Source organism: Bos javanicus, chromosome 16 (genome assembly GCF_032452875.1).
Source record: "Bos javanicus breed banteng chromosome 16, ARS-OSU_banteng_1.0, whole genome shotgun sequence".
NCBI classification, from domain to species: Eukaryota; Metazoa; Chordata; class Mammalia; order Artiodactyla; family Bovidae; genus Bos; species Bos javanicus.
Genome location: NC_083883.1, coordinates 43,528,847 through 43,555,020, shown reverse-complemented (window position 1 = coordinate 43,555,020; position 26,174 = coordinate 43,528,847). Strand labels below are relative to the sequence as shown.

The window sequence follows — 26,174 nt, the reverse complement described above, 5'->3', positions numbered from 1 at the left end:
GCAGGATGCTTTACCTGCCCCTTCCTCGATTTCCTCCAGTAATCCTGTAAGCCATCTCCCCTCGCCCCCTACCAGCGAGGCTCCAGCACACAAACCTCAGGATGGTAGTCCTGACTCTCCCGTGACTCACCTGGCGGGTGAGAGTTGCAGGGTGGGGGGGGTGCTCTGGGAAGAGAGGACGAGCCCCTCTCTGAGGCCCTCCACCAGGATAGGCCCAGGCGAGCCCCTCCAGGAGCAAACAGGCCTTGTGCGAGGACCCAGAGGACACTCAGGGAGATCCCCAGGTTTGCACCTTGCTGGCAGCCACCCTCCAGGGACAGGTGCCAGGCTGCAAAGGCCACCTGCTCCTGGGGGAGGGCAAGGGCCACGCTCCCAACCCAGAGGAGAGGCCAAGAGAGAAGCAAGATGGCGACAGCATCTGGGAGGCGGCTCCTCCCCAGGCCAGGCAGGCCAGGCCAGCCCAGCCCAGGGCCTGCTACCTCAGGGGTGTCCAAGAGTCCAGCCCTGGCCATGGCAAGTCTCCTCCCTGCTACCTCCAGGGCTCCATACTGGGCCAACGTGTTTGCTCTGCTGGTTTGGCGCGTATGCTTCAGCAAAACTCCAGTGGCCATGGCCTCTGAGCCGGGGCTCCAGCCTGACCTTGGGTGTCCTGGAGCCCGGACACAGGGACAGGCCTGAGCCCTCTGCCTTCCTGCCTTCCTGATGATACATGGGAAGGATGGATCGTAAGAGTAAGAGGAGCAATAATAGCTCCCTTTTGTCACCGCATCACAGCAGCCCCGTACTATAGGCGGTGGCACTATTCCCATTTTACAAATGGGGAAACTGAGGCTCACAGGGTTAGGGAAGAGCCTAAAGTAACAGTACTGATACACGAGGGAGTAGAGATCTGAACCTGTATCTCTGCATGGGGGCCACTCTCCCACCTCAGCTGCTCAAGCAGCCACACTCCACCAGGCCTCTTCCAGAAAGGGGCCCCTGGGAGGCTTCCCCAGCCACCGGGAGACACATACCTCCAAAGAGCTGGCTGGAATTCTGCCAGAATGAGTGCCTTCTTGCCCCCTCAGGAAGAGGAGAGACACCACAGCTCCACCGAGAGAGGACAGTCAGGAAGCCATTTTACAAACATGGGGTGACTGCAGGAGAGTCTGCAAGATGGTGGTATTTCCTTCCCTGCCTCTCCAGGGACCTGGGACCATGGGCAAGAGCCAGGTTCAAGTAAATATCCACTGGCTGATTTACTGGTGTGGACAAGGTGGAGAGGGAAAACATGGGACAGGGGGCCTGCGGCACATACAGACCCTCAAAATCGCATGCCTCCCTTGTAAAAGCGGGGATGGTGCCAGCTCCAAATGGTGGCAGCACAACACGTCCCTGATGGGAGGCTGGCCTTGGGGAAGGCACCAAACTAGGTCCCTGAAGCATGGGCTACCAGCTCTCCAGCCGCCAGTACGCAGGTCCCATGGAAGGCGGTGGAGCCCCGCAGGGTGGGGGCCGGGTGGGCCACCCGGGGCAGACAGTCTCCAATCGTGCTGAGCACAGCACATCGCTTCATTCAGGAACCCAGAGTCAAATGTACAGCTGGGTCTAGAGTTGATTCAGCCCTTAACTCGTTCGGGATCACTGGCGGAGCCACGGAGGCGACGGGGAGTGGGGTGAGGGGTGGGGTTACACCAACCTGGAGGAGGCGGTTAGTCTGTTCCTGGGGATGGGGCAGGAGGCTGGGGCAGAACCCCTACTGATAATGTTGGTACACAGGGAAAGGAACCACAATTCTTTTCAAACCCCCTCTCAAAACCAGACATGCACTGGGAGTTGAGGGAGGGCTGAGAGTGAGTGTGTGTTAGGTGGGGGGTAGGGGTGAGGGAGCTTGTTTTCTACCCACTGCCAAATTCTCATTTACTGTCAGCTCCAATCCATTCGGAACTCACTGACTCAATTGCCTTTTCACGGGGAAAGGAGCCTGCACAATGCAGGGGACTTTTCAGCTCCACATTAGCACACAGGGCACTGGGCAATGTCCAGGAATAAACACACACGTCCCTCCCAGAGGCCGCCGACCCCACCTCCACCCCCAAACAACCCAGCCAGCCCTGCCAGGGCCACATCTACTCCTCCAGCTTTGCCCCCAAAACTTTTTTTAAAATGTAGTTTGACCCATGGAGAAGAATGTGTGTGTGTGTGTGTGTGTGTGTGTGTGTGTACATATATAAGCATATTTATATGTGTGTTGGATGTGGTGGGGGGTGGTGACTAACTCAAAATTACAAAGGCCTGCAAGAATTAATTCTGGGGCAGTTCCAGTTCTTCCTTTTGCCTGAAAAAAGGAGGGATGAGGAGAGAGGGAAAGAAGGAATTCATATTAGGGTCCCAGAAGAAAGAAGTCTGGGAGGATTCTGTTAAAGTGTTGATTAAAAAGAAATCAGCATTTAGTCAGGGAGTGTCCCTAACAACTTAGCAGCACAAAAGCTCTTCAATAATCATTGTGAAAATAATATCAACATTTATAATTATAGTGATTATAATAACAGTGGTCCCCATTTCTCAAGTGCTTGCTCGCTATCTGCCCAGCACCAGACGTTAAGTATGGGTACTCATCAGCTCAGTTAACTATCACAAAGACCCAGGCAGGCAGGCATTGTCCACTGTCAGCCCAATTCCACAGACTCAGAGAGTTGAGACCCCTGCCCAGGTCACAAAGACAGTACATGGGAGGAGGAGTTTAACCCTGCTCTGCTGAATGCTAGCCCCACCTGCCCGGACAGAGAGAGAGGAAACACGCGTGGGATCTATAGAGAGGACAGCCCCAGCACCATGGAGGCCTTGGCTCCAGACAGGGAGGCCCCTTTGACTTGTGGGAACATCCCTGCCACCTATCCCCTATCTCCATCACTGTCCCTTGAAGGTTCATCCCTTTAGCCCAGGCTCTGAGGGGAGTATCCCTCTTCCTCAGATGTAAGTACTTACATGTAAGGGTATGTAAGGGTACTTTAAGTACCCTCCTAAAGTCCAACATGGAGAAGGAAATGGCAACCGACTCCAGTACTCTTGCCTGGAAAATCCCATGGATGGAGGAGCCTGGTAGGCTGCAGTTCATGGGGTCGGGAGTCGGACACGACTGAGCGACTTCACTTTCACTTTTCGCTTTCATGCATTGGAGAAGGAAATGGCAACCCACTCCAGTGGTCTTGCCTGGAGAATCCCAGGGACGGGGAGCCTGGTGGGCTGCCGTCTGTGGGGTCGCACAGAGTCAGACACGACTGAAGCGACTTAGCAGCAGCAGCAGCAAAGTCCAACAGAATTTTATATAATCCAAGTGTTCTTTCTCTGTGCTGCCTAACAAAGTAGCCACTGCCTGCTACAGAGTACTTAAAAATGTGGCAAGTTCATTGATGAACTTAATCTAAGTTGCCACATGGGCTGGTGGCTACTGTGTTGAATAGAATCCCTCCAGCTACCCCTTTCCCTCTGAACCCAAGAGCTATGTTAGAAATATACAAAAAGTAACCAAAGACAGAAACATGGCCCATTAGTAAGCCCCCCACCCCCACCCCACCCCCAAGCCCGTCCTGGCCCCAACCACCAGGCATCTCCTCCACTCTGTCACAGCCTTTCAGAAATCACTGGTCTGCTTCCAGCTTATCTGTCTCCCTTCCTCTTTTCCTTCCTTCTTTTTTTTTATCTTTCTTTTCTTCCTTCTTGCCTTTCTCCCCTCCCTCTCATTCCTTCCTTCTTTCAGTTCCTCTATTTCTTTTTCCTCCCTCCTTCCTTCCCTCCCTCTGTCCCTATCTTTTTCTCCCTCCCTCCCCTCCTTTCTTTCTTTCTTAGAAAAAAGCATCAATTTAATTAGATAAATCCTCAGAGCACGTGGCCTGGAGTTCGTCATGGAAATTAACCTGCTCCCAGATCTCAGATAGTGAAACAAGAACCGGGGTGTTTTGGCATAGCACAGTGAAATGGGAGAGGCCGATGGAGTTTCATACACTTCATCTTCCATAAGTGCCCCTCGACCCTCCAGTGCTCCCCACTTCACAGCCCCCATGCCCTTGCCTCCTTAGGTCATGCTGCGGGGCCTCCTCTATTTCTGCTCTGGGCCCTTCCTTCCTCACCTTGGCCCAGGCGTGGGGAGTGCTCCCCCCAATCCCGGCTCCAGGCAGGATCATGGAAGGGGAGAGGGGGAAACCTTGGCTCCACCCACATCATGCCCCTGCCCTAGCTCCCCTGGCTAGGCCCTCTTGCACCCCAGCCAGCTTCGGGTCATCCAGGGGCCCACCTTAGGCTTGGCCAGGGGCTGGCCTGTCAATCACCTGATCCTGAGCCCACGGTCCCTACTGTATGCTGCTAGCTGGGCAAAGCCCGGTCCGTGAAAGGGTACTGGACGTCAATCCTTAGCGCGCAGTAGCTACGATCACTCTCCTCTCACCTAATTCTCACAAGGTAGGAATTCCCATTTTACAGACGTGGAAACAAAGAATTAGAGGAATTCATCCGCCCAGCTGACAGAAACACAGTTCACACGGGGCTCAGCCCAACTCCAACAGCAGCTTTTGACCCTCTGCCAGCCACACGTCTCCACCACAGCAGAGCCTCTGCGCACGCGCAGACCCCCCAGCCCCTCCACCCCTCGGCACTCAGCATTTGGCTCCTGGGCCGCGAAAACACAGACAGAGGCCACTGACACCCGGAGTGAGTTCCCAGGATCTGCTCCCCATCCAACCCCCTTGCCTCCCATGTCCAACGGCTTCTGTGATGGACCTCCCCCCATCCCACCCCCTCAGCTCCAGGAACAGTCAGTCTGACAACAACAGAAAAGAGAGACCAATGACCCCTCCCCGACTAGGGGCATCTAACTCTGAATGTGGGCACAGTCTTACTTCTCATCCCCTTCTGATTCATCACCAAAAAAAATATCAGGAGGACTCCAAGGCAGTCCATAGATAAAACACAAAATTCAGAATTTCCAACTGATCCCATAGTAACCCACTCCTAGCAGGGCCCCCGCCCCCAGATACATAGAGGGCTACCTCCCCCAACCCTCACATCTACTCCCTGGTGTGCAGCAAATGCGTGCACACTCACCCTGACGTGAGTCTAGAATACGCAGGCCTGTTCTAAACACTTCATGCATTTTAGCTTATCTAATCCTCACATCAACCCCACAAGGTAGGGATTGTTACCCCCATTTTACAAATGAGAAAACTGAGGCACAGGCTAATTAAGTAAGCAATGTAAGGGCACGATTTTGGCCCCCAGCTAGCGTGCTCCAGAATGCATCCTCTACAGTATACACAGCTCCTCAATGAATCCACATATCCACACAGTTAAGCACACCACACATCCAGAATGGGCTCCCCTATACTGCCTGAAAAGCAACACCACCCTCCAACTCAGCCCCAAGCTCACAGTGATTTTGATAACTTGTTTTTTTGGTCTTAATATTGTTTTTGAGATTCATTCAGATTGATACGTTTAACTGTTTAGTTTCTTTCTTTTTTTTATTAGTTGTTCATTTTCTAAAAACTGAATTACACAACTTATCTACCCTCCCCCTCAAAAAAAGAACCACATCACAACCTGATACAGAAATGAAAGCCCAGCACCACACAATATCCAGGCTCGAGGCTTTCTGGAATGGAATTCACAGGGGTCCCCTTTGAGACTAATACCATGTTATATAAAACCGGCTCCCCTGACATTGTGGGCACCCTGCACTTGACAACACAACCATGATAAATTCTTCATTACGCTTAATTATTTCAAAGGACTTTCACAGCTACAAGTGCAGCCGACAATCAGGGGAACCCTGTAAGGGCAAGAGTGTCAGAGGCCATTTGATAAGAGAGGAAACTGAGGCTCAGAGAGGTCAAATGACTTGCCCAAGGCCACACAGTGATTTACTACAGAATCAAAACTGGAATGGGGGTCTCCTGATGCCTGCAACTAGACCTCAGCAGAGCTCTGGACCACCCAAGACTTACCTTGTCCCCTCATCCCAGATCAGGGGTGCTGGGGCTTGGCCCATGGTCCAGCCCCGCCCTACCCCCCCCCCCACCCCTAACCAAGGATCAGATTTCCCTGAAATTCCCAAAGGAGCCTCCGGGACTAGTGGGCCCGGAAATGGCCCTCACATAGCGAGCTGCACAGCTGAGCTCCCCGGGGGCGAGGGGGGCGGGTGGAGCTGGAGACGCTGGCACAGCCCCCGTGGGTACTCTGCCAGCAATTAGTGCTGGGGAAGGGTGCCAGCCTGGCAGAGCTAATTCCCCCACCCCGTCTTCTCATTTACACACACACATACACACACATACACACACGCTTACCCACCCCGAGACCAGCAGCAGAGAGGCAGTGCAGCTTCCTTTCGGTAAATCTCGTCAGCAAGGCACACGCAGGGCATGCAATTTGGTCATTACTGCTTTTAAACCACAGAAAAGCAGAATCCACCCGCCATTAACCCGTCCTGCTCCCCCTCCGGGCTTCACACCAGCTCAGTCATCAGCCTTCATCTCTAACTCCCACGCACCCCCTTTTGCATGCTCCCCAGAAGTTGCTTTCCAAAAGAAACAGAGTTTTAAACACACACACACACACACAAAACCTGACTACAGTAAGTCAAACCTGAATTGTGTCTTCCTGCCCACCTCTGTCCCCAGAGAAAACAATCCATGGTTCTGATGTCACCTTGGCTAAGACCCTTTCTCAAACACCCTAGGAATCCTGGACAATGCCAGTCGGATGAGGGGGAGCCAGCCTTTGGCCTGGAGGAGGAAAACTACCTAAGCAGGTGTGGCTCTTCAGATGGGAGCCTGAGTACTGGCACCCATCCACCTGCGGGGGCCTGGTGTCACAGCTTGACATGGCTCTGCTCTCCAGGTACTGAGGCCAGCAGGGGTGGGAGTGGCTGTGAGAACTGCCCTCCTCACTGCCCACTTCCTCCCTACAGTCCTGGAGCATGAGAAAGAAGCCCACCAGAGCTAGGGACCCTAGAGGGTCCTTAGTTGGCTTTACAAGATCTGTGAAATCCTTCAAAGTATAAGCAGTATTTGTGCTGATGAGATTTTTTTATTAAGAACATTCTCAAAGGGGCGCACATGAACTCAAAAGAGGAAGAAGCCAAGACACGCCCCCCCACCAACCCCACCCCCATCAGGGACTCAGCAGTGCCTCAGGCCCAAGTGGCAGAGAACACAGGGCTGGGCTCCAACTGGCCCTCCTGTAAGTGACCTGACCTGCGGCCTTCCTCCCATGGGAGCTGCCCCTGGCCTCCTCCTCGCCTCGCCTGGAAGCTGCTCACTGGGATCGCTGGCCCTGGGAGCCGTGCCATGCCCCCTGGGCCTGTGCCCACTGCCCCTCCTGCCTGTCAGCCAGGGCTGCCCGCAGACCCAGCAGAGGACAGGCACAGGGGAGCCCACCATCCAGGAGAAGAGAGGAAGCCAGCGGCGGCTGGTCTTGGAAAACCTCACAGATGCTCTAAGCCACCTAGTGTCCAGAGCTGAGCTCTGGCAGTGGCTCTCTCTCCCGCCTCCCAGAGCGGACAATGCACCGGAGCCAGAGCAGGAGCCCAGGGCCTTCTCCAGGAACCTGAAGCGGGGGGGGGGGGGGGGGGGGGTAGCGGGGGCCGAGCTGCCTGGGGAGATAGTGCCCAGGAAGGTGCAAAGGCCCTAAGCCAACAGCAGGGCTGACCCCGGGAAGATGTTCCCAACACCCCTGCTCCTTGTCCCAGGCAGTCACCGTCTCCTGCAGATCCCCAGGGTCGTCTTGGACAACTGTCTCCTCTGGGTTCCTCCAGGTATCCCCCACCCCAGCCTCCAGGCCCCCTGCAGAGTCCCCCAGACTCTGGGCCTGCCACTCCCCCAGAGCTGCTCGGGCCCCTCCCACCCCCTCCTCTGCTCTCTCTTTTCTCTGTGTCCTCAAGACTCCTCTCACCTTGAGAAGTGTTAGGATTACCCAGCATTTACACTCAATGCTCTCCTTTATTCCTTAAGACTTATTAAGAATGATAATGAGTTTCGAAGGAGCCACACGTCTCCCTCTCTCTCTCTCTTCTCCATCCTTCCCTCTCTCTCTCTCTCTCTCCCCACCCCTATCCCCCTCTGCTCTCTTTCTCTACGTGTCTTTTCCACCAAAGACACACAGGACAAATCCAGACCAAAAGGGAAAAAAAAAAAAATTCCAACAATATGGAACAAGGGCACTTGAGGATTTATATTCAACAAATCCCTCTCTCTTCTTCCCTCTCTCTAGTTGTTCTCAATTATTCAGATTAAAAACACACACACACAATTCCCCCTTCCCTTCCCACCGTCCAGGCCACCCCTCGCTCTGCTGGACTTTGAACAGGGGGAGCAGGAGAAGGGCCCAGCTTGCCCACACACCCTTCTTAACGTGCAGCTCTTAAACGGTTGATTAATTTTTGCAGAATTTACGACGGGCTTTAGCATCCTGCCCACCCCCCCCCCACCCCGACACCATGGCCTCCGAACAACAGCAACTTAACTTGGTGAACTTGAGGGGGGCAGAGACAGGGGTGCCCCCCTTTCCAGTGGTCTCGCATGGCTGGAACCACGGGCTGCCTGGCGACAGAAGGAAGACGCATCGTTGATGCCAAAGGCCAAGCAGGAGACAGACCCACTCACAGAGTGGCGTGGCACCCACAGGGGAGATAACCAGACAGCCAGAAGCCAGCCACAGCTAACTTTTGGCCATGTGGGACTTTTAAATTCCAAAATAAGGAGGCCAGCAGAAAGTGGGCAGAGGGGAAACAATGCTCCCTCAAAACTGACAAGGATGCCCACGTTCCTGCCCACCCAGCCACACCATGCATCCCGGCAGAGGGACCGGCCTTATCGGTCTGCCGGGCTGCCCTTCAGAGAAGGGGAAGAACAGATCCTAATGAAATTACGGTTTTTAAAATGTCTATAAATTAAATCTCTCTCTCTGTGAATCTCCCCCTGCACTCCCTCCTCTACAAGGCTTGTTTGCCTCTCCTCCGTTCCCTCTGCTCGTGTCTGTTTTTCTGATATAGACATCAAGAGGTTACGGGCTCAATTACAACTCCGCTGGAGTCTTAGCATCAGACTTGCCTGGCCTTCTCTTCTCCTCTTCAGAAACCAGATCCCAAATAAATCTTTCTTTTTTCTTTTTATTTTTATTGTGAATGCCAAAAGCCTCAAGATTCATTCAGTTGAGTCACAGCCTTTTTTAACTTACTTCAGATGCGGGAACTATCCTTTTTAATTGTGTCCAAGTAGAAGTATAACATAAATGCTTTTCTCTTTATCTCATTCCCTTTTCTTAAGGACACACACAAACCCTTGGCTATATGTGAAATTTCAAAAAGAGGGGCAGCAGCATATAAATGTGCCTAATTAGTGTCTATCTATTGCGGGGGCTGCTGGAGAATATCAGTTGGACACTTAGTATATTTCTAAAGTTACGGGGTGACATCATAAAGCTTCTTATTAGCAAAAGGTCCATTTGAAAAAGGTGGAACATAAATGGTGATTTCCTTTTTTTTTTTTTAAAAAAAAAAAGGAAAACATTGCCTCTACCCTCCCCGATACTATTACTAGCTACTAGCTACGGAAAGGGGATGTGCTGTCTCTATCATTTTACATCCTCAAAAGCTGCCCCCTCAAAAAAGGAAAAAAAAGTTTAAAAATCCAAGTCATAGTCAATCACCATAGCTGTCGATTCCTGAGACGCAGAAACCAGCTTCGAGTTGCATGTAGGTCTAAGGGATAAAAAACAAAAATAACCCCCCGCTATTATTCTGGAAATACTAACTAAAGGGGATTCCAAAAGGTACTTTTCCAGGAAAAAGCAGTTGAGACAAAGACTGGAGAAAGCTGAAGTTCAAGGTGAATCAAAAAGAAAAACTTTGTCTTTCCAATTAACCAGACTGGGAAAAGGGGGCGGGGGTGAGGGGGGCCTGCACATTACTACCAACTCATTAATTCTTTCCTGTAAACAATGTAATTAAATTCTGCTAAATACAGGAGAAATACTCATTTTGGAGTGCCTCCCCCCAGCTCAAAAGCAAATTCCTTCAGGTTACTCCCCCCATGCCAAGACTTCCCCTGCTGTACAACCTTCAGATGAATTTCCAACCCAGGCATGGACTGCACTGCTCTCGGCTGCAAGAATGACAGCCTCATATGTCTGAAAGCTGACACTTTAGCTTTTAAAAGAAATGGAGGAAAATAAGCTGTTGACTTCTTGGTTAAAGTATCTTCTTGTTCTAACTCATGTTCTTATGTCACTGGGCTAAAAAAGAGAGCGGGAGAAAGAGAGAGAGAGAAGAGAGATATGACTTTCCTTGAATGATCTGTTTAACCTAAGCCAGAGGAAAAAAAAGAAAGTCATTAATTACTTATGTGAGCTATTGCTTCAGAAAGACAATAAACCTGCCCGGTCGCCATGGATATGACATATTTGCTCTGAAAACAACACAATAATTAGCAAAGGGGAAAGATACAAGGAGAATATGCAAACTCGTGAGTTTAAAGCCACAGTGCTCTTTTCTACCCGTAAGCCTGTTCTGTTTGCAATCCAAATCAAACAAATTTTTAAAATATAGCAAAGAGGGAAATAACAGGAATGACTCCTCTCTCCTCTGAGCTAAGAAGTAACAACCACTCCACCCTCTTCCAAAATAAAATAATATAAAAGAGAACCAGGATGGTAGAAGGAGAAAAAAAAAAGTATTGCCTCTGTTTTATTTCCTATAGCAGGGGTGGAGTCTGAGGTTTGTTTTTTCTTCTTTTTTTCAAAAGTGTGCTCTTATTTAGCATTGGACTTTCTGGCCAGATATAAATTTATTTATAAAGCCAAATGCCCTGTGTGAGGCTCAACTCTCCCCAAAGTAAGTGGAGATATCAAGGAGTGGAGGTGGGGGGCTCGAGTTGAAAAAGCAAAACAGTATACTCTGAAAGCATCAGCTCCAGAGAAGGACATCCACTCCCCTCACCTTCAAGAAGATGGAACCCAGGCCTTACTTTAATATTAAAAATGCATTAAATGGTTTTACCTACAACTTAGTCCCAGAGGATCATTAGGAAATGCAATCGCTTTGTATCATATCTGTCAGCATGATAAATATCTGAGTTCAGAGTGGGTTTGCAATTCTTCAGAGTGTCACAAACCAAGATAATTTTTTTCTGCCTTACTTTCTTAATTCACTGCACCCACTCCCTTCAAAGTCAGAAGTCTACAGAAAAATACCTGAGGAGAAGAGAAAAGGAAAAGGGGGGGAAAGTTGATATGCTTTCACACACCAGACAGAGGTTACTGATATTCTCCTAAAAAGTGGAAAAATGAAGACTTTAAAATATTTGGGTGAGTATTTTTTTTTTTAAGTACTCCATTAAGTTTGACTAAAAACTCCTTTCCCCCTCTTCCCAGAGGCTAGTTTTCCAAAAACAGATGGTCAGGATCTAAATGAGAAGCAAATATACCTCAACCCCCACAGGCAGAGAAATCTAACTTTGAACTTCTTTTTAAATTAAAAAAAAGTGTGTGGGGGGGGGCAAGATAAACTATTAATAAGTATAAAAAATTAGCTGAGCTACAAGTTTTGTTTTTCTTATTAAAAAATTCTTTAAACACAAGGAGAGCAGATATATAGGAGAGGTTCACATTTGACTGACTTCCTATTTTTTTTTAACAATAGTGTTTTTTTTTTTTTTTAAGATTGGATTCTTTGATCTTGAAAGAATTTTGCTCTTATATTATGGGGAGAAGAGGGTGGTGGTGAAATGATCTGTTTTAAATGATGATGCAACTTAGGGATCAAAGCCTTGGCTTTCTTCTAGCCATAATAAGCAGTACTTGCCACAAAGCGTGAGTCTCCGGGCTCCTCTCCTTCGTAAGAAGGAAATAAAACGCACCGAGACTCAGAGAAAGACGCGAAGTGTCTGCAAGGTGCAAAGTCTAAAAAACAAAACAAAAAAAGGCAGGGGGGGCGGAAAAAGGAGGGAGGCACTGCCCCTTTAAACGTTTTAGTGCATATGGAGTTTGATTTCTGAAAGAGATCAGTTTAACATCTCCATAGAAACCAGCAACAGATTATCATCAACAGAATAAATAACTAGTCTAATAAATTAAACAGGAGGCATAAGATCGCTGGAAACCTGATTACTGAAGTTCAACAATATTCCCCATAAACTCTCGTTAACCGCCTCTAAGGTGGCTAACAAGATGGGGGTGGTGGTGTCAATCTCTCCAATTCGCCGGATTCCGGGGAGAGAGACGGTGGCCGCTGCCCGGAAGGGAAAAGTTTCCCACCTTGCCCTGGAGAGAGTCTCAGAGCTCCAGTGAGGTGAAAGCCAGAATGCCGAAGTTTGGGAAGTGGGAAAGAGGCTGGGCGTCAGCGGAGGCAGTGCGAATCGCCGGAGATGGCGCGGGACGCGACGCCCGCCCGGGACGCACAGCCTCGCCGCCACCAGGGCGCAAACCCAGAGCTTTGCGCTCGGGCGCCGAATGGCCCAGCGCCCCCTCTGGGCACGTGGAGCGCAGCCCGGGCGCAGCCCCCGGGGACCAACTACCCCCCTCACCACGCCCGGCGCAGCTGCTCCTGCTCAGCCCGGACAGCTCCCTTTAGGACGGCGACGTGTGTGTGTGTGTGTGTGTGTGTGTGTGTGTGTGTGCGCGCGCGCGCGCGCCGTGGGGTGGGCGGGGGGGTGGCGCACCAATTTGCCCAGCGATCCGTTTTCCAGTCCCCTCGCGCGCTCTCATCGCGCGTCTGTACCAGCTTAGAAGCGCCCTAAATTTACCAACTTTACCCTACGACTACCCTGGCCTTTCCCCCCTCGCCGTCCCTATGTCTGAGTGTACGGGATGTTGGCGGGACAACCACACACTCTAAGGGTCGTGGCCTCAGACTCCGCCGGGGCAGCGACGCATAACCCGGAGTCACCCCTTGGTCCAGCCGGGTCTGGGGGAGCTCCAGGCTCGTTGGAGGGGTGTTGTTGCTGCTTCGCTGGTGGACAAGTCATACACACCGTACATGCGCCCGCACCCTCCCCAGCGTGACTGGAAGGAGGTCCTGGCCGCACCCAGGGCCCACTTCCCAAGCTGAGGCTGGTCAGGAGGAACTTGTGTGGAAGGGTGAAGCGGCCCCCTGACTCCCTCGGCACTCCTTTCCTCCCCCAACTCCGGACCCGGGTCGGGGATGGCTTGGAAGAAGAATCTGCGCCCACCCCCTGGAGAAAAATCTATTATTATTATCTTAATCTACGCCCCCAAAGTATCCCTCCCGCCGTGATTGACGGCGCATACACCTGTTCCCCTCGCCGAGGAGCTTCCAACGCTGGGGACAGACATTCACCCCAAAGCTCTGCAGCGGCCCAGAACCCGCCCGCCACCCTCGCCCGGCCAGCCCCCGCCCGCCGCCCCAGTGCACCCCTGCCTCGTACCTTGCCACCCCAGCGGCCGCCCCCTCCCCTCCCAGGCCCGGCTCCCCAGCCCGCCCGCTCCCGGCCGCGCTGGCTTAGGAAAGAGAGAAAGAACAGAAAGCAAAACTTCCTGGCGGCCGACGGCCATCAGCTGCACATTCTGCAAATGCCACCGAGTAAAAATAAACCGGCCGCCGCTCCGCCCGGCCGGCTCACCCTGAGCGCACGACTCAGCCCCCTGCCCCGGGACTGTCGGTCCGGCCGGATCCCCCATTCCGATGCGCCCCCTGGAGCCCCGCTCCCCGACACTCCTCCGCCTGCCACCGCGCGCTCCTTTGCCCTGAAACTCGACCCCAAGTGGCCAGGCGGCCCGGGCCTCTCCCCTTGGGTGCCCCCCTGTATTCCCACAAGCTACCATTCTCGGTCCTCCTCCTGGTGCCTATTTCAACCGTGCGTCCCTGGATTCAGGGCTCCCCTTCCCCAACTGTTGAGCCCCGAGGTCACTATCAGCCCACTTTGGAGGGTACAGACCCCACCAGACCCTCGCCCACCTCGGCCGAGCCTCCTAGGAGTTCACGGCTCCACCCGCCCACCGGCCCGCCAGCCCGGCGTCCCAAGTCTCCGGACGCAACTTCTCTTCCAGCGCACACGACAACCGCGGCAACTCCCCCGAACTTTTCCCGGGACCCAGGCGGGCTCCGGCCGACAGTTACACGGCCCTGAGCCGGCGCCCCAGCTCCCTGTGCCCAGCCATGCCAGCCCTGCGCCCGGGGAGGCTGGGGTGGGGGTGGGGGGCAGTGAGGAGCGCCACTTGCCTCGCCCGGAGCAGCGCACTTGAGACAAACTTCCCAGGCACAAATGAAAACGGGGGCGCCGTTCCCCCCAGCCAAGCAACCTCTCGCCTTCGTTTTCCAACCAGGAGGCACCCCTTGGCACCCCACAGTGAACACTGCCTACCTCTGCCGGTAGCATTTACACCCCAGTATTGGGGCACAAGAGTCGGTTGGAGGGGCTCCCCACCCACCCCCTCCCTTGAACAAAGTCTTGCAAAGTCACCCCAGGCGCCCCTCACCCCTGCCTCCTTCTCTGCCCTGGAGAGCGCACGAACCCCTGCAGCTCGGGGGGCTGGGGGGAGCGTAGGGGGAAGGAGTGATTACAGGGTATTCGCGAGCACCTGCCCCCCGCCCGAGCCCCCACCGCGGGGGGCGCCCCCACCCTATTTGCAAAGTCCTGCACTCGCGCCTGGCGCCTCCCCCTCTTCTCCGCTACCCCGCCGCCCCCTCAGTTGGAGTAAGTGACCCCAGGAGCAGCAGCCCTCTCCTTCCCCGGAATCGCGCGCTGGGCATTCCCTGGCCGCGGCGGGCGACGCGCCGCCCTGCGCCCGGGTGCCAGCCCTCCGTGTCCCCTGCCTCCCGCACGGCCGGAGTTGGGTGGCAGCCGCCGCGCGCAGGCTGGCTGGCTGGCTGGCTGGCTCTCTCGATCGCTCGCTCGCTCGCCCGCTCCCGGCTGCAAGCGGCAGCCCCGGGAGTGGGGGACTGCACCCTGACAGGGGGCGAGGCGAGGAAGCACCCCGGGAGGGCTGCGGAACTGAGGGGGTCGAGGGGGGCGCGGCGGAGGGAGCGCCGAGTCTCTTACCTGCACTTGGGGCGGCTTTGGGTGACTTTCCAAGTCCGGGGGAAAAATGTGTGTGTGTTTGGGATGGAGCGCCGCGGGCGCGCATGCGCTGCCCAAAGTTGCCGGATCCCGGATTTTTCGCTCCCAGTCTCCGCTCTCGCCCGCTGTGATTATGGAATTCTCCGCGGCAGAGCGGGCGAGTGGGTGGCATGCAAAACCCGGGCCGGATCGCGGGGCCGGGCTCTGCTCCACCCTCACACCCCCAGACCTTCCCCTCCCGGTTTCTTCCCACCCATCGCCCCGGCTGAGCTCTGCTGGCACGCGCGGTTAGACCCGGCCTGCAGAGCAGCATGTGAGCTCAAGACTCCCTTTTGCGGGTGGAGAAGCCTTCTCCACCCCAGACTGAGTGGAGTAGAGGCCGGGGGACAAGAGAGGAGGGACAGGAGTGGGTTACTTTCCACCTGTTCTGAACCTTGTGAGCCAGTCTGCTTCCCACTTTTCCACTGAAGAACTAGCTCATGTCTGCAAGTTAGGATGTTAGAATTGCTGAACCCAAAAGGATGTGATGTTCTCACTGTTTGATACCTGCTTTGCACTTATTCTTTGCCAGGGAGTTTTTCATTCAGTCCATTGTGCAAGAAATAAATCCCTAAGTGAACAAGATAGGTCGTGAAAAATGAACCTGGGGCCCGGGCGAAGGGCGGGAGAGAGTTGCAGATAATGTACATTAAAACAAATGAATAATATTATTTCAGAGAGTGAAAGGATCTTGAGGAAAATAAAACAAGGTAGTAAGGTAAACAGTATCTTGGGAGAGCTAATTTCCCCTGCCCAGGCAATAAAGAAGGCCTCTTTGAGGGGAAACCTTCATACTCCATTGGAGATCAACCCCCCTTTTGTCCCTTTGCCCAACTTGCCCACCTCCTAGGTGGTTTGAGGTGGCCACACCAGGCTAGTCTCGAAGGAGGAAGTGCTACCAGCTGGTCAACACCTTTGTGGCTTGGTAGACTTCGGGGCATCATCTGCAAGGTCTCAGCAAAGCCTCTCGGGACTAGGGAGCAGTGATGACCTGAGAAGTGGGAGGTAGGTATTCCAACTTTTGATTTGGGCTCATTCCACTCCTAGGACAGTGTAAATACGTGGTAGGCAGCTTGGACTTTGGGGTCAGACCTCAGTCTCTCACCAGCTGGGCGACTTTGAGTAAGATATTTGACCCCTCTGTGCCTCAGTTTCCTCAACAGTAAAATGGGGATAATAATAGTACTATTGCCAGGGCGGGTTGAGAGGCTAAAATGAGTTAATGCAGGAAAAGTGACTCGGCCAAGGCAGTGATCGATCAATGCCAGTAATTGTCATTGCTCCCTGGACATCCAGTGTTCCCTCTCTTCTTATTTCTTCCTGTCCTCTCTCCCTCCCTTCTCCTCCTCTGTCCTTTCTTCTCCCACAAGAGTCCTGCGCTCAGTCATTTGTTCAGCAGGCATTTGCCGAGCCCCAGTGAAGAGTGCATCCTTCCCAAGGCCAGGGAGATAAAAATGAACTAAGAGGCTTTGCCTCTGAGGAACTGATTGAGGAGTTTGCTTGTCTCTCCCCTCCCTCTTTTCCCACTATAAGGCTCAACTGCCCCCCTCCACATACTCCCCAACAGCCACAGTCACCACCAAACCTTTATTAAAACATATATTCTTCCCTCCATTTTTTTCCTCGGATGCTTCACAACTCTCCCATCCCCCAAGATGTCTTTCTATCTCCTCTGAAGGAACCTCATCTGGGGTGGTGGAAGCTGGAAACAGTGGCAAGCCTGGGAGGAGGGAGGTGGACATTGGGATGAGGTGAAAAGGGAGAGCTCCCTCTTCCTTTCCCACCAACCCAACTGAAAAAACAAACAAACAAACAAACAAACTGAGGGATCAGGAAAAAGCACTCCACCCAAAAAGTAACCCTCATCTTGAAAGCCTCTAGTACCTTCTCCCCCCACCACCCCTGTTCCTTTCACAGGGACTGAAATCAGATGCTCTTTTCCTCATTTGCTTCATCTTAGCATTTCCTGAGCTTTCCCTAAAATAAAATACAAACTCTTTCCCATGGTTGGCAAGATCTGGCCACTGCCTGCCCTTGGACCTCACCTCCTTCCACCCTATCCTTGGTCACATTGTCCCAACACACTAGCCTCTTGCTGCCCTGGAAATCACCAAGCTTGTCGCTACCTCAGGGCCTTTGCACTTGTCCCCTCTGCCCAAAATGCCCTTCTTTTGGCTGCTTCCTTGCATCATTCTGCTCACATGTCACCTCCTCAGGGAGGCTTTCTCCCTAAAGCAGCTCCCAGCCTTTCTCTCTCATTTTACTCTGTTTGAGTGTCTTCAGAGATTTTGCTTATTCATTTGTTTCTGTATTTCCTGTCCAGCTGCCCCTGCTACAGTGGGAGCTCCTTGGAGGCAGGGAGGCACCTCCTTGGAGGTGTGCCCCCTTATGTGTTCAACACCTCAGCCTGGTACCTAGTAGGTCCTTACTCTTTGGGGTGAATGGAGATAAGCCTGTATGGTCCCCTGCCCTTGAGGGACATATCTGCAGAAGAACGACTAGAAAGTGCCCAGGACAAAGTTTGGGGGAGGGAGGAGGAACTGGTACAACCTGAGGGTTGCCAGGAGTTGCCAAGTTGGATCTGTGCCTTTGCCAAGTTTTCCAGTCTCTGGCTTTTGGCCAGGGGTCAATAGTGGGGAAGCAGATGGCTCTGGTGACCCAAGCCTCAACAGAAGAGGCTGCATAGGCAGGAGGGGAAGTGGGGTCAACTAAGGACCCTATGGAAGCCATCCTTCTAGCCCCCTGCTTCTGGGCAGGCTGCCCATGATCAAGAGCCTCTCCCATTTTTAAATCTCCTGGGAAGACCCTCCCCACTAGACTGTGAGTTTCCCCGTGGTAGGGTCTGTGCTTTTGTCACAGAAGCTGAGGAGCCAAGTATGGTGCCGCCCAGGAGGCTCTCAATGACTGATTGTTGAACAAGTAAATTTAAGTCTGTCTCTGTTTGTGTAATTGGCACAGCCTTGAAAGTAATCACAGCTCAGCTTCCTGGTCACAGTTTTTTGGTTTCTGGTCCTCTGTGGTGATGGAAAGCAAGACCTAATTGTGCGTCAATAGCTGTTATTTACCGAGCGGTTATAATGTGCCAGCAGCACACTAAGCACTTGTATGTGTTGTCCTCACAACAGCTGTACCAAGCAGTTACTGTTAGGAATATGCCCATTATACGGATGAGGAAACTGAGGCACAGTGAATGACTTTCCCAAGGCTGAGGCTGTGCTACCTGACTCCAGAGCTGATGCCTTTTACCGCCAAGACCAGCTGCAGGAATGGGGAGGTGACCAAAGGCTCACTCCATGACTTACCCCAGTGCAACAAGCGTTTACATCTTTACTCTTCATAGAAAGATGAAATTGGAATGTGAGTGCATTGAGAGAAGAGGAGGAAGAGAAGTTGAACAAATCTGTTCTTTTAACCATAAAATCTTATTTCAGTCCAGTAAAAGACAAAAAGAATCAAAGAAATCAGAGGACCAAACACCAGATTTTATACACGTGAAGCACTCAGTAAGTATTGGCAAAGAATCGCTATTTTTAAATGTAAAAATTACAGACTACATGCTTGTTTCCCTTTTTCCTAAGCTGCCTTAAGTTTGAGGTTCCCCTTGGGTGAGGTCTGTGTCTTTTGGGTTCACTGGGTCTCGTTTGGTTCTGGCATCACAGTGGGTGCTCAATAGACACTTAGTGACTGAATAATTAAACAAATGCCCGAGATAAGTGATTATGGTGATTACTGGGCAAGTTGTAATTAAAAATAAAAAAAGCTGAGTGCATTTTTTTTTTTTTACGAATGTCTCTCTTGGGAGTCCATGAGTGGGAGGAGGGGAGAGAGGGGCTTCTTCCCAAATGCTAAGCTTGGTTCTCAAATCTCATCCAAGTTGACCAACTTGCCAAGCCTTTCCACCCCCAAATTCCCTCATTCCTTTTTGTAAAGCACGTGTTATTTGTTTCTGACTATATATATATATATATATATATATATATAATGTATTTATTGTAGAAAATTCAGAAAGTACAGATAAACAGGAAGAAAAAGTTAATTGTCTGTAATCCCACCACCCATGAATAATTCACTGCTGATGTTTCAGTGTATTTCCCGCCAGTCTAGGGTTTTTGTTTGTTTTTTGTTTTTGCTTTGTTTTGTTTTATACAATCAGCACACTGAACATTCCAGGTTTTTTTTAAGTCTGCTATGTGTATGTAGGGTTTCCCAGGTGGCTCAGTGGTAAAGAACTCGCCTGCCAACGCAGGAGATGCAAGAAACTCTGGTTCGATTCCTGGGTCAGGAAGATCCCCTGGAGAAGAAAATGGCAACCTGCTCCAGTATTCTTGCTAGGGTAACTTCATGGACAGAGGAGCCTGTAGAGCTCCAGTACATGGGGTCACAAAGAGTCAGACATGACTGAGCACATACCAACACATGTGTATGTGACATGAACATTTTCTCCCATCATTAAATGCTATTCCACAACACGATGTTGTGTAGACCCATAGCAGAGCTTGATCATGATTTACTTAACCAGTGCCCCACTATTGGAAACTTTGGACATCAAATTCGTTCCCAATTCATTTCATTACTACAAATAATGCTAATGAATATCCTTGTCCATAAATGATAGTGCACATTCCTTCAAGTGGAATTGTTGAGTCAAAGAGTGTGCACGCATTTCAGAGCTTTGATTCCCAGTTGCCAGTGCCCCCTCCCCATTAGGCTGTATGAACTTGCCCTCCAGCCAGCAGCCTGTGAGCAAGTCCCATCTCTCCAAATGCTCTCCAGCTTTTGGTATTCTCACTCTTTTTTTTTTTTTTTTTTTAAACCCCTGTTAATTTAATGGGTGAAAGAGTCTGTGATTCTAGTAATGAATCCTTATTAGAACCGTGCTGGCCACAAGCAGGGGCTGTTTCAAGGTTTGAGCGGCCTTGTTCAGACCCACAGCTTCGGGCAGAGATGAGAAAAACAAATGCTTAGTAGTGGGTAGTTGGAGGGGAGAGCAGAGATCTCTTACAGGTTCTGGGGGAGCTTCTAGACTGTCTACCTGAGCCCAGGCTTCTTGGGCATGTGCTCAACTCTTGGGGGCAGAGGGGTGGGGTCTGTCAGTCTCAACAGAAATGAGCTCCTGCTTCCTCCTACCTCTCCGCCCACACCTTGCAGACACCTCTCTCGACAGAGAAGCCTTAGGGATTTCTATGCCATAAATACTACCTGTTTTTCAAGCTCAGCATCCACACTTTGTACCTGCTTTCATTTCCCCGCCTGAGCTATCACTCAGCCCTAGTCAACGGACAGACTGTTTTGCTCTCTGATTCAACTTTTTCTTTTTCTAGTTGGTTCTAACTAATTTACTTTTTTGGTATTTATGTTTACCCCTACCTGGAAACAAGAAGAATTGAAGGTGACTAATTTTTTCCTTTTAGGAAATGTACCCTAATCCCAGTCTGATCTCTCTGATCCTTTTCAGCTTTGATATCCTCTTTTTTTTTTTTTTAATAGCTTTAAATTTCTGGGGTAAAAAGATTAACTCACATTCAATACTAACAGTTCAGAAAAATACAAATATAAACAGAATGCAGAAAATTTCAAAACACCCACAGTCTGAGAGCCCTGTATTGGGGTGTGAACTGGACTTTAAAAATTAAAAGAATGAATTTAAGTGAAATCCACCAGTTATATCTTTTTGAGCCCACCTCGGCAGACTTTTGGGATGTGTGTGTGGATAGGAGTGTCTTTCATGCCAAGCAATGAGGTATGTGTCTGATTTTATCTGTATGGGCGAGTGGGTGTGTGTGTGCACGTGCGCACATGCACATACATTTGTGGGACACGTATCCCTTTAAAGGAGGGCTTGGGTCTATGCAGGTAGACCTCGCTCTATTTGCACACTGAAAGATTGTGTTCATGCTGTCAGCAGACACCTGAATACAGAAAAGTACAGCCAGGTGAGGGGCAGGGCTGACTTGTGACATCATCTCTTAAAAAATAAATCCATGGGTGACACCTACCCCCTCCCATGCCTGCCAGGGAAGGGCACGCCTGCCACCAGAACCCTACTGACCAAGGGAAACCAAGTGATGGAGAAGTTGAAGGGGCCACCTGTCCTTAAAGCACCAGCCACACTCCCGGGGTCTGGTGGTTCCTGCCATGTACCACATGGACCCATCTCTCAGCCCCAGGCCCTTGCTTCTTCCTCCCCCTCTCTCAGATCTGAAATCAGCACATATCTCTGAGGGCAGGAGCCAAACGGACTAGTCATGGCTGTGCTGCTCTGTCCCAGGAGGCAACCTGCCTGAGGTTGGTGTGGCCACACCACGGGCAAGAGGAAGCCGCCATCAATCTCCGGAAGTGGCCATGCTGGCTCCCGACTGGCACCTGTACAGGTGCTGGCTGCTGCCCATGGCACTGTGTCTCACGGAGGGCGGGGCTGGCTGGGGAGGCAGGAAAGAGCTGTTTTGCTGATGAGGTGCCCTCGTGTCACATGGACAGGAGTGCCAGGTAGCTGACTGTGGGTGGAGGAGGGCTCCCCGCTGTGCCAGCCTGGCCCGGATGTGAGCCCTGCCTGCCTCTCCAGCCTTACCTCTCAACACTCTGTCACACCTTTGCACACCCTCTGCCCCAGCCACACAGAGCTGCTCAGGGCTCCAAACATACCTGCTTGGGTCTCCCCTCCAGGCCTTCATCCAGGCTGTTCCCAGAAGGCCTCACCTCCCCTTCTTTATTTCTGTGTTGTTGTTTAGCCACTCAGTCGTGTCCAATTCTTTTGCAACCCCATGGACTGTAGCCTGCCAGGCTCCTCTGTCCATGGGATTCTCTAGGCAAGAATACTGGAGTGGGTTGCCATTTCCTTCTCTGGGGGAGTCTTCCTGACCCAGGGGTCAAACTTGTGTCTCCTGCATTGGCAGGCAAATTCTTTCCCACTGAGTCACCTGGGAAGCCTAAGCAAGTGTCACCTCCTCTGGGGAGCCTTCCCTGAAGTCCTTCTGCTCCAAACCGGGTTAGATGCCTCCATGTGGGCTCCCACAGCCCTCTTGACTCCTCTGTTGCAGCACTAATCACACTGGGTTATAATTATCTTGGTAGACTGTGTGTGTGGAGGGGAGTGTGTGTTAAATCCATGTTTAATCAACTGGTCTGTTGGAGTCTGGATTTCTAATTGGGTCACATGGGTTCAAGTCCCAGCTCTGGTACTCACTAGCAGTACGACCTTGGGCAAGTTCCTGACCTTCCTCAGCCTCAGTGTCTCCCTCTCTAAAATGGCAACAAATACATATCTACCTCACAGGGAAAAATTAACTGAGATCATTTACACAAAGCACTTAGCCTGGATTCACGCATAATGGCCATTGTTATGATTATTCCCAGCATCTGGCAGAATGCTTAGAAAATGTCAGGTGAAGGAGCAGCATCTCTGTGTGTGATGGGCATGTGTGTGTGGATGTGTGGTATATACCAGGGTGGTGGTATGAGGGGAGAACCAGCCTGTACAGGGAGGCGGGGTCTGTAGATGTGTGTGTCCACTCGGAAGGGTAATGGGCTGGTTATTTATGGTCATGCCTTAAGAAAGAAAAAAAAAAGACAAATCAGTGTTCGGTAATGACAAAGTAATTACCTTTTTATTATTTTTTCAATAGGATTCAGAGGGAGTGTGGGCCTTGGCCATGGCTAGAACATTCAGCCGGGCTTTGAGAATACCCCGTTGCTTTGAGCTATCCCATTCCAACTGCCCCACCAGGGAAAAGGCTGGAGAGGGCTGAGCAGTGCTCCTAAACATGGAAGGGCTTAGAGATTGAGGGAGAGGGCTGCCCAGCCTATAAAACAGGTGCTCCAGAGGTAGTTCTTCCACATTCTGGCTGAGTTGTCCACACAGGAGGGACTGGATTCAGAGCCCAGAACATTTAACAGAGGACACTTCAGAGTGGGAAACTGAGGCCCAGAGAGAGGAAGTCACTTACTCACCTATGACCACACAGCAAGTTAATGGTAGAGTGGGAGCAGAGCCCAGGTCCCTTAACCCCAGGAAAATGCTCTTTACCACCACATGTCTCACTTGAAAATGGGGGTCTGCCTGGCCCTAGAGCTTTGCTTCAAATTTCTACCTTAAAGGGCTCTGACTTGCTAGAAGATGATTTTTTCCCCCAGGGTCTTTCAGAGGATGCTTGGAGACATAATTTCAAGGCATCAGGACCCTGTATATTAACTAGACTGTATGGAGAAGGGCATGGCAACCTACTCCAAGTATTCTTGATTGGAGAATTCCATGGACAGAGGAGCTTGACAGTTTACAGTCCATTGCAAAAGGTTGCAAAAGGATCGGACTCGACTTAGTGACTAACCCAGTATGATGAGCATTATCTGTCTACTGAGAGCTAATGACCAGTGAAGGGACCAAATCAGCTCTAGCCTCTTATTTTTTCATCTATCAATCCATTCATCCATCCAATCATTCATCCCTCCAAACTTCTGTCAATCTATCCAAACTTCCATCCACCCATCCAACTTTCCATCCATCCATCCATCCATCCATCTATCCATCCATCAACTCATCCATCCATCTATCCATCCATTGATCCATCCATCCATCTGTTGATCCATCCATTCATTCACTCATCCATCCTTCCATCCATCCATCTCTTTATCCATCCATATGTCCACTCATCCATCCACCTACCCAACCATCCACTCATCCATCCATACATCCAACAAACCTCTGAATGAGTGCCCCCATGCACCAGGCACCTTGCTAGAACCTGAGGGTCTGGAGATGCTGAGATGAATAAAACAAAATATTGGGAACAGCCTATGAAGAAAATTTTCATGGCAAAGGAGACTTCTCAAAGACACTTAGAGATAAGTGCAGGTAGATGAGGTGACCAAACAGGGAGTCAAGCCCCTAGAGTTCCAGGTCTAGCCCTGTCACTAGCTTGCTGCAAGGTCTTGGATATGTCCCTTCTCTCCTTGCTATGGTTTCTTTGTTTAACAATTGAGAGAGTCAGACTAGCTCAGAGGGCTGGTGGACACCATGTAGGTAAGATTTCCTAAATGCTGGGAAGTTGTAAAGCTCCAAGGGGCCAGGGGACAGGAGCTCCCTTGGTTTACACTGACAGGATGAGGACAGAAGATGCTGGAAGAATAAGAATGAGGAGATGAAGGATGGGGAGTCCGCCCCAGCTCCACTCCACTGTGTAGATCTTCAAAGCATTGATCTGCTTTTCTTAACCTACTGTGGGTCACCTAGACCTGGATCTCTGATTCCAGGTAACTGACAAGGCCCCTGTCCCTTTGTCCTCCCTTCCCCACCTCTGAGCTCCTGTCTCCCACAGCTGTGATAACCCACACGTAGCACTCTGCCCTCTGGAATTTATTTTAAGGTCTTAGCTTGTTTATTTATTTTATTTAGAGATTTCTCAGTGCTTTGTGGGGAGGAAAATTCGAATGGGGTGATTATGAAATACTATTTCACCTCGCTGTTCATTCACAACAAACAAAGAGAAATGATTGGTGATTAAAAATGCATTCTCTCTGCTTGTTTTCTTTTGTTTTACCATTATGGAAATATTATAAATACTGAATACTAATCTGGACCTGCAGGGACCTCACAGACCTTCCAGAAACCAAGGCGCCTGCTCTTCCCTGGGGCAACCTCACACTCTCTCATCAGGCCCAAAACTATGGCTCAAACCCTCCTGAGAGGGTCCTCGGCCAGAAGACCCCATCACTGAGTGCTCACTGGACAGAGATAGAAGTTTCCCCACTTCCTTGTCCTGTTCCCTACTTCAGTAGATCAAGTCAAGGAGAACAAAGCTGTGAATATGGACTGCGTGTATGTTCAGTTGCTCAGGAGTGTCCGACTCTTTGCAGCCCCATGGACTGTAGTCCATCAGGCTCCTCTGTCCATGGGATTCTTCAGGCAAGAATACTGGAATGGGTTGCCATGCCCTCCTCCAGGGGATATTCCCCACCCAGCGATCGAACCCATGTCTCCTGCATTGGCAGGCGGATTCTTTACCACTGAGCCACCTGGGAGGCCTGTGAATATGGAGTGCACTTGATTAATCCAAAAGTCATGATCACAGAGCTTAACTCCCAGGATGGGGCTGCCTGCGCCTTCCTACTCTGCTGTTTCTTGGCTCTGTGACCTTGAACACGTAGCTTTGCTTCTCTGAGCTTCTGTTTTTTCCTCTGTAAAATGGGGATGAAAATGGTACCCACCTCATAGGGTCTCTTTGGGGATTAAATGGGATCATAATGGCTCAGGTGGTAAAGAGTCTACCTGCAATTCAGGAAACCGAGTTCAATCCCTGAGTCAGTAATATCCCCTGGAGGAGGAAATGGCAACCCACTCCAGTTATTCTTTCCTGGGAAATTCCAAGGGCAGAGGAGCCTGGTGGGCTACAGTCCATGGAGTTGCAAGAATCAGACATGACTTAGCCACTAAACCACCAGCCACTACCACCATAATATCTTATCACCAGGCCTGGCAAACAGAAGTGCTCCATAAATGTTCGCTCCTATACCAATTAATATATCAAACTCTGGGAGATGGTGAAGGACAGGGAAGCCTGGAGTGCTGGAGTCCATGGGGTCTCAAAGAGTCAGACATGACTTAGCGACTGAACAACAATACTGATTAGTACTCTTTCTTCTTCCATGCTTCAGTTTCTTCCTCTGGAAGATGAGAGAGGTACACTAGCTGTCCTCTAAGCTCCCTCCAGGTTTGATGGGCGAGGCTTCTGTGTGCAGGACAGGGTACCATGGGGACAATCCTCACCCACCTTGACTCTCTCAAAGACCTTGGCTCTTTCCCGGAATGCTGGCTGTAGCTACCTGGGGCCTTCTATCAGAGTCTGCTTTCCATGGGCTCTTTTTGAAACGTAAGCCTGGCACTTCCCCATTTATTTCAATCACAAACAAATAAATAGGAGTCAGAGGGCCCACTCCAATTCCAAAGTGTTACTCCAAGTCCAGATAAACAGCGAGGTCCGTGGCGTCTGCGTTCCTTTTATCTTTCACTTTATTTAACCAAATTAACTACTCTCCATGTCCCCTGCGTGTGAGTGTCTCTCTCTGTCATATAAAATACAATCACGCTTGCTTGCTACA

General features: G+C 51.0%; 1 protein-coding gene across 2 annotated transcripts in view; it reads right to left on the bottom strand.

The window, feature by feature from the left end:
* The window catches only part of CASZ1 (castor zinc finger 1), a 153,330-nt gene extending 138,216 nt beyond the window's left edge, over window positions 1-15,114 (bottom strand). For both annotated transcript variants that reach the window (XM_061382753.1, XM_061382755.1), the window contains exon 1: window positions 15,027-15,114. The gene's annotated coding sequence lies outside the window, so the exon portion shown is untranslated. The remainder of the gene's footprint in view (window positions 1-15,026) is intronic.
* Between the last annotated feature and the right edge of the window lie 11,060 nt (window positions 15,115-26,174).